Here is a 9,023-nt window from a genome sequence, read left to right on the forward strand (position 1 = left end):
GCTTTCTTCTGTTAAACTATTCACCATGTTAAAATTAAATGGCTTGTGAAAATTTACTTTAAAATTCTTAGAATGTACTCTTTCTGGAGAGACTATGCTTAAGTTTCCCATATAAATAGTGCATAAATAGCTGGTAGTTAGGAACACTGCCTCTGGAGCCAGCTTGCCTGAGTTCTGTTCTGGGTCTGTCCCTTAGGCGTTGCATGGCCCTGGTTGAATTACATAAGCTTCCTATCTGTAAAATGGGAATAATGGCATTTATTTATTGCAGTTGCCATAAGGATCTGTAAAGTCTCAGGAGGTACCAGACACCTAATCAGCCTTATTCAGAAGTGTATTATCCCAGTGTTTCCAGATTAGTGAGAGCCACTGAAGGGTTATCTCTGTTTTTGCCCAGCATACTTGCTGGACAAGGATTAATTGCTGACGTCTTCCCTGGCTCCCCAAGAAACGTGTCCTACTTAAGAAAATTAGTAAGTGTCAGCCTGTGGGGCAGCGCCACGCTAATGAGCAAAGGCATCCTAGTCAGGTGGAAAGGCAAAAATTCTGTGGAATAAAGAACATTTAAAGTCACATATTATGACTGATTACCTATAATGTGCAGGTTCTTATGTGAGATGCTATGTGCCTTCTAAGAAGTCCAACAAACAGCCTGGGCCATAAGAGCTCTTAGAGGCAGGGTGCCTGCATGGCTCGGTTGGTTAAGCATCCAACTCTTGATTTTGGCTCAGATCGTGATCTCATGGTTTGTGAGATGGAGAGATTGAGAGAGCCCAAGTTGGGCTCTGTGCTGACAATGTGGAGCTTGCTTGGAATTTTCTTTCCCTCTCTCTCTGCTCCTCCCTGCATGCTCTCTTTCTCTATCAAAAATAAATAAATTTTTAAAAAAAAGAAAGGAAAAAAAAAGAACTATAGAGGCTAACTGGGGAGATAAGACATATTTATGGAAAAATAAACAAATATGTAAATAAAAAAGACACAGATCAGAGCTTGAGACCATGCTAGAAATGGTGTCTCATGGTACATGATACTGATTGATGCATTAGGAAGAAAATAGCTACCATAGAGGTTTGGAGAAAAGTCCTTCCCATTTAGGAGCTATGGAAGGTGATGGATGTGGGCTCAGGGCAGTGTGTATCAGGAGGGGGGATTTGGGGGTGCCTGGGTGGCTCAGTTGGTTAAGCGTCCGACTTTGGCTCAGGTCATGATCTCATGGATCATGGGTTTGAGCCCCGCGTCAGGCTCTGTGCTGACAGCTAGCTCAGAGCCTGGAGCCTGCTTCAGATTCTGCATCTCCCCCTCTCTCTCTGACCCTGCCCTGCTCCCGCTGTCTCTCTCTCTCTCTCTCTCTCTTTCTCAGAAATAAATAAAAACATTTAAAAATTTTTTAAAAAAAAAAGAGGAGGGTTTGGAGGGGCAGAGTGGGTGGCAGAAGGCCCTGCAGAGATATGACCTGAGCAGCGTTGCCCGAGGTGCTGGAACCAGGGACCGTGAAGCAGGGCGCCTGTAGCAGGTAGAGCATTGGGCAAGGTAAGCAGAGAAGTGTTACAAAGGCAGATTGTTGTGGGAAACTGTGAATAGTGCTCTGCGGAGTTTGCTCTTTTTTCTGAAGGTGGTGGGATACTTTTGGCACTATTAAGGGTTTTTGAGTCTACATAACTGGACTTCCTTACTCTCTCAGCAAAGACAGAATCCAATTTTCCAGGCAGCAAAGCTTTATCTGAGGCGTGGCCTCAGAGCAGCAGCAGCAGCAGCAGCAGAATCCCCAAGGGGTGTGTTCCATTCTTTTTGGCTGCCTAATATTTATAAGTAGAACTGATGAATATTGCGCCGTGACTGGAGACTTTACCAACTAAGAGACCTACGAGTTCCCCATATTCTTGCCCAACATCCCTCCAGCGGGGTGCAGGCAAGTGACCCAGGACTTTGAATTGGAAGCCAGTGAAGCTGGGGACGGTGAGATGGTTCTAGCTGGTGCAGCGGTAAGAGCATCTGGAGGCCCCGTGCCAGAGGGTCCAGAGCAGCCTGCTGTGTCCCTGTTGGCAGTGCCGGCTGTGTGGGCCCAGCTCTCTAGAGCCACAGGGCTGGATGAATGTGATTTGGGCATTTTATTGGCTGCTTAGTTTCCAAGCCTACTGATGGGCTCTTCTAAAGGTCCTATGAGCTAATCTCCTTTAAATATATATATATATATATATATCTTTTTTTTTCTTAAACTATTTAAAATTGCTTTTGAGTTCCCTAAAAGCAAAATGACATGGCAAACTTCTCAGGAAGAGAGGGGGCCAGGCACTCTGGGTGTTTTGCCATCACTGTAGGAAACGGCTATACTTTCTGCAACATTTATTTAAACATCCTATGCCCTCTCAGTCCCCTTTGCCTGACCTTCTGAGCAATCTATAGCTCTAGGCCCTTTGGTGGCATGGGTCAAGCTGTCTTAGCCACCTTACAAGTATGGGTGGTCAGTGCTCCCACAGTTTCTACTGAACACATGTTTACTTGTTTGGCACCTTGTTGTGCTGACTTGAACACAAAGTATGTGGAGCCCAAACTTTGAACTCAGGATTTCTTTATTATTATTATCTAAAGTTTATTTATTTATTTTGAGAGAGAGAGCGAGCGAGCATAGGGGAGGCAGAGAGAGAGGGAGAGAGAGAATCCAAACAGGGTCCACACTGTCAGCTCAGAGTGCAATGCAGGGCTCAAACCCACCAACCATAGGATCATGACCTGAGCCAAAATCAAGAGTCAGACACTTAGCCAACGAAGTCACCCAGGCGCCCCGAACTCAGGGCTCCTGATGATTGGAACTACGTGTATGACAAAAGTAATAGAATGAGTGGACAGATAGTGGAGGAAGATGGAGAGAATGACAGAGTATCTGTGATCATTTAGTGTCTGAGGCAGAGTGGAAAGCCAGGAGGGTCAGAAAAGCCAGAAGGAGAAGAGCAGAAGGGTGGGAAGCAGGCACAAAAGGCAAGTCTGCCCCTACTTTGATCCTCTTTGTTGTCAACCCAGAGTGCCCGCCCCAGTGGGGGGCCAGCCCCCCCACCCACACTCTCCCCTGAGATTCAGTTAGTGTCTCACTTTTTTTCTTTCTTTCTCATGCCATCATCCTGGCAGAAGTCTTCCAGAGAAAGAAATGTCATCTGACTACTTTTACCAAAACCAGTCTACTTTTATTTTTAAACAGAGAAATCTCAAGTAAGGGGGGTGGGGGGCGGTGGGGCAGTAAAAGACAGGACCAATGTCTGGGGTTTAACGAGCTCCCAAGACCTGGGCATTGTGACCTTTTGTGGGAATGGCTGGCTGGGAATGGCTGCTCTAAGAGACCGTTCCTGGGTGGAGTCTGAAAAGTTGCCCTGAGCAGACTTTGTGGGGAAGACAATTAGAGAAAGCCCCGGAACCAGCCCAGCAGCCGAATGGCTGGGCCTGGAGAAGTCATAGCTGCGCTGGCCTCAGTGGGGATCTGGAGGCCAAGAATCAGAGCCTGAAGCGTAAGAACACATGGTTGCACAAAGTTTCCCGACTGTCATTTTCTTCCTTATCAGATATAATCTCTAAATAATATCTATTTTTATTGTAGCAAAATGTGCATTTTACCATTTTAACCAGTTTTGGATGTGCACTTTAGTGGCATTAAGCTGTGCAACTATCACCACCATCCAGCACCCCTTTGGGAAACTCCACCCATTAAGCCTATCTCCCTATTCTCCCTTCCTCCTAGTCCTTGGTAACCACCATTCTCCTTTCGGTGTCAATGAACTTGAAGCTACTCTAGTTACCTCATATAAATGGAGTCATACAGTATTTGTCTTTTTGTCCTTGGCTTAGTTTACTTAACATAATGATCCTCAAGGCTCATCTGTGCTGTAGCATGTGTCAGAATTCCCTTCTCTTGAATAATATTCTATTGTGTGCATATACCATGTTTTATTTATCCATTCTTCTGTCAGTGGGCATTTTAATTGTTTCCACTATCACGAATAGTGCTGCTGTGAACATGGAAATATGGATATCTGTTTGAGTCTCTGCTCTGAATTCTTTGGGGTATATACTCAGAAGTAGAATTGCTGGATCACATGGGAATTCTATATTTGATATTTTTTTTATACTTAAGTTTTTGAGGAACCACCATGGGATTGATGAATGGATACAGAAAATATGGCATATGTATCTGATGGTGTATTACTCAGCGATCAAAAAGAATGAAATCTTGCCATTTGCAACACTGTGGATGAAGCTAGAGTGTATTATGCTAAGCGAAATAAGGCAAAGAAAGGCAAATGTGTGATTTCACTCATATGTGGAATTTAAGGAACAAAACAGGGAAAGGAAAGCAGAAATAAGATAAAAACAGAGAGAAAAACAAACCATAGAGGCTCTTAAATACAGAGAACAAACAGGGTTGCTGGAGGGGTGTTAGGTGGGGGATGGGCTAAATGAGGGATGGGCATTAAGGAGGCACTTATTGGGATGAGCGCTGGGTATTGTGTGTAAGGGATAAATCACTAAATTCTATTCGTGAAATCATTATTACACTATATGTTAACTAGCTTGGATTTAAATAAAAAATAAATTATAAAAAACATTTTAAATAAACTTTCTTATTAAGGGAAATTTAAATGCAATGCAATAGAAAGTCTAGGACGATGAATTCTCACATGTACCACATTTGGTTTCAGTAGTTGTTTAGGATGATTATGTGGTGTGTAGCACGGATCAACGAACTTATTAACTCAACAAACACTTATTGAGCAGTTGAGCATCAAATCATGAGTCAGACCTGACTCCTGTCAGCTGAGATAACCCTGAGTAGTGGCGATGGAAGGTGTGCAGCCCCAGTCCTCTCCTCTGGGAACATGGCTGACTGATGGCCCCAGAGACTGTCCTCTGGATCGAATATCATGTGTGCACTGGGCACGCATTGAGAGTAGGCTGTTAGCACAGTGGGGCACTCTTACTGACTGTGAGATGCAGGACTCCTTCAACAGTGACTTTGCCTCAAGGGCTTTCCATCAGCCTGAATGGATCTTTCTCAGAACTCTCTGACCTGAGGCTCTCTCTATCCAATTTTCCTCCCCTCTGCCCTCTCCCCTCCCCTTCTGCACTGGTCATATCAGCATCTCTCTGAATTTTCTTCCCTTACTTCTTCACAGGTGTTTTCCTGGTAACTGTCTTACACATCTAATCCTGTCCACTTCTTGGAGGACCTGAGCCAATGTACCTTGGTTTTGGGATTTAAATAATACAACCTTAAGGCTTTTAATGCATGTATCCCCCAAACTCATCACCAAGATTTCTGCAAATTCTCGAAGGTTTATATTTTCATTCTTGCTCCGAGTTGTAAGGCCCTGAACTCCAACATTCAATTATGTTTCCTTTCCATGGTTCCTATCTTTCCTCTATGTCGTCTCAGCTCCTACATGGAACTCAGCTTTTTTTCCTTGATTTGGTCCCATATTACTTACCACAAGCCTTGTGTGTGTGTATCAGACTTAAGTTTTGTTTTTTATCACATCTCAGAAATGCAAACAATTTGAACTTGAAGAAGACTAGTTCTTGTCTTAAATACCCGTCAGGTCCTGCCGCCAGGAATCTCTCACTGGCTACCTTTTTCTGCAAGTTGAAATCGTTTCGGCCTTTCTCCATTCATCGAACTTATTTTGCACATTCTCCTCAGTCCCTAAATGTATGTGTACCTCTCATGTGGAGGAGTTAATCTCTCCTTAGAGTCAGAGTTTCTGGGACTCATCTTTCTTGCCAAAGTTTGCTTATTAAGGTATATCCTGAATGAAAATAATTTCCTATCTAAGTGTGCTTCTGTTATCAGCCTTTAAAATACGTGGTTTCAGGTGCCCGAGTGGCTCAGTTAAACATCTGACTTCAGCTCAGATCATGATCTCATGGTTCAAGAGTTCGATCTCCACATCAGGCTCTCTGCTGTCAGCACAGAGCCTGCTTCAGATCCTCTGTCCCCTTCTTTCTTTGCCCCTCATCTGTTCTCTCTCTCTCTCTTAAGAATAAACATTTATATATACGTATATATACATATATAAACATGTATTTTATTACATATAGAAACATTTATGTATATACACACACATAAATATAGATAGATGATGAAGTGCAGTGGGTGCTGTGATGGATATGTCTACTGGTGAGCCATGAAGCAGAGGATATTAGACCTGAATGGGGGGGTGTGCAAGGTAGGTATGCAGAAAGCAGGCAGCCCAGCTAGGATCTGACTTGTTGTGTTTGACTAAAGGGGGTGAGGTGGGATGGGGGTGGGAAGTAGGTGTGGAGAGGAGCGGAAATAGCAGTGCTCAAGAAGGCACCAATATGAAAAAAATCCATGTCATTACAAGAACTGATGCTTATTTAGCATTTATTATGTGCCAGCCACTGTTGTAAGTGCTTTCCGTAAAACTCAGTGAAGCCGCACAGCAAGTGTTTCTAGCCCCACTTTCCAGAGGAGGAGAGTGAGACAAAGAGTGAGAGACTGAGCAGCTTGTCAAGGTCTTAGCGCTAGTACGTGGGGCAGTCGAGATTTGGGCTCAGGCTGCCTCCTGACTGTGTTCTTCCCCCTCCTCTCTCACCCCTAACATCACGTGGTGGGCTTGGGACCTGGATGTGGGTGCTGGAGAGAAGGAGTGATCAGAGTTCATCATCTTGGGACCTGGGACACTAATCTTTTCATTTGACCTCAAATGCAGAGATAGGAGTATCAATACTAATGCTTCCTCTAATATAAAGGACAATATTCAATATTTATAGCAAGCCAATGCCATTTATTTAAGCAGATGCAATCACTGACGTGAGGGTTATCTATCTGCTGCAGTACCACATACAGAGACATGATGGGTCTTCCTGAACTGAACCGTCATGAATCTTTCCGTGCCCCCATCCCATACAGCTCATAACTCACTCAGCCTTTTTCTTTCTGAATCGTAATAAAATGTCTTCACTATAACATGTCATCTTTACCTGCAATTAAAACAGAATAAGGGTATATGAGTCAAACGGTGCATTTTTATTCTTTTCCAGTTCTCATCTCTATGAGCTGTGGAATAGACTAACAAAAATGACAAGGAATAGTTGAAATATGTCTGTGGATTGATTTCTGTGTCCTGTTTCTAAAGCAAACAAGAAAGTGTCCCTATTAAAGTAGATTTCCTTTCCAAAAATGTACACCTTCTTAAAAAGACACAGGCCATTGACATACAATTGCTTCTAAGTGTAAAATTATTTTGAAAGTAAAAAAGGCTTCCAATTTATAACTTTTCTGTGCTATTCCTTCAAAGTCTTATTTGTTCTCCCTGAAAGCACTCAGCAAACCACGGATGCAATAAAGAACAAATGTCCTAAATGTGAGATATAGTCTGGGATAGGTGATCTATGGACTTGGTATTTAAACTATTTGTATTCTTTATTTACAATCACTTAAGTCTAATTGCTGTGGAAGATCAAGGTGTTTTTTGACTTACTCAGAGAACCTGAGGGGAAAGTTTCTGAACATTTTAAAAGATATTCCCAGCTAGGCTCTGAGTGCCTTCTGGAAAAAGTCAGATCCCATGCGAACAGCTCTAGCTGTTGCTGTGCAGTGGGCGAGGCCCTCTACTATGGCACTGACCCCAGCCAGGGAGCCAGGCGCTGGGACGCAGAGCCTTCTCTGGCAAGGCGGGACAAGCAGCTGGCTCACCAGGGGGACTGGGCTGTCTGCCCCAGCTTCTCTCCCTTAGAGCCATGCCCAGCATGTGATGTTGGGAGGGAGACCGGTAGTCCTTGCACCCGATGTGAAGGTTTGTTGGTTTCGTCCTCCAGCCTGTCAGCTTGGCCCGGAGCTGGGTGAATTATGACTCAGAGATGTTTGGTTCCCTGTTGTGGAGAGCAGGTGATGCTTCTGTTTGCTGACAGGCGCTCTTCCTGAGGCAGTTGCCTCCTGCAGCCTCGGAGCCTCTCGGCCCCCTCGTCCAGCGCCCTGAGGGAGAGGGAGATGCCAAACCTTTATCTGGTACTATCAGGGAAAACCCGTCACAGACTGTGATGTCCTCTGCCGCAGCCTGTTAGGAAATCTTTATGGATAATTTGGTGATGCATTACCAGGACAGAGTGTCCCAGGCCTTTATCTCATCATCATCGTCATCATCATCTCTTCATCACCATCATTATCATTATCATCATCTTCATTAAGTGGCTAATTCTGGGTGATTTTCTGCTTGATACTGGATCAGAAATTAAGCAGCCTGGACTTCGTCAGTCTAGGATTATAACTTAGGGTAAACCTAATAGCCTAGGGTGTGCACACAGATTTATAAACATTACAGAACTTTGAAAGGAACTTGATAGCAGCCAGCATGGGGAGCTCATTCTGATTAGCATATCAGAAGGAGATATGTAGATAACAGGGGTATCTCAAGGAAAAAGAAGCAGTTTGCCTCACTCTGCTTAGTATTTGCTAGGATGGTGCCAGCAGAGCTCCCATTTGCTGAGTCTCAGTGATCAAGGAGAGTGGGGGCTGGGTGTTCTCGGAGTTCTCTGTGCTTGGCTTTATGGAAAGGAATCATGAGTTGAGTGAGTTCTGGCCAGTGGTACTAGAGGTGTGTGGACAGAGCGTAATCTCAGAAAGAAACCAATTTCCAGACTCAGACCTGGGTTGGAATCACAGCCCTGTTACCAGCTGTAAGATCTGGGGCAGATCATGCAACCAGTCATTTGGATCCTTTTTTCATGTGACTATAAAATGGGAATAATAACATCTACTTTGCCATATGTATTTGAGATCCCTGGCATGGATCACAGAGTAATGACTGCTGTCTTGGTACACAGAAGGGTCATATGAGTAACAGCATCTGGGGGACCCACATGAAAAATTCCAGAAGGTTGGATTTCACCATGACTGTGCATTTCCTAAAGGTGACATGGCCCTGGGTTAAAAATCTAAGTTTTGTGCTACAGGTAGATCCACAATCTAAAGAGATGAAACTGCCTTTTTTTTTTTTTTTTTTTTTTTTAAAAAAAAC

The sequence above is a fragment of the Crocuta crocuta genome, unplaced genomic scaffold, assembly GCF_008692635.1.
Source record: "Crocuta crocuta isolate KB4526 unplaced genomic scaffold, BGI_CrCroc_1.0 scaffold189, whole genome shotgun sequence".
Classification (NCBI taxonomy): Eukaryota; Metazoa; Chordata; class Mammalia; order Carnivora; family Hyaenidae; genus Crocuta; species Crocuta crocuta.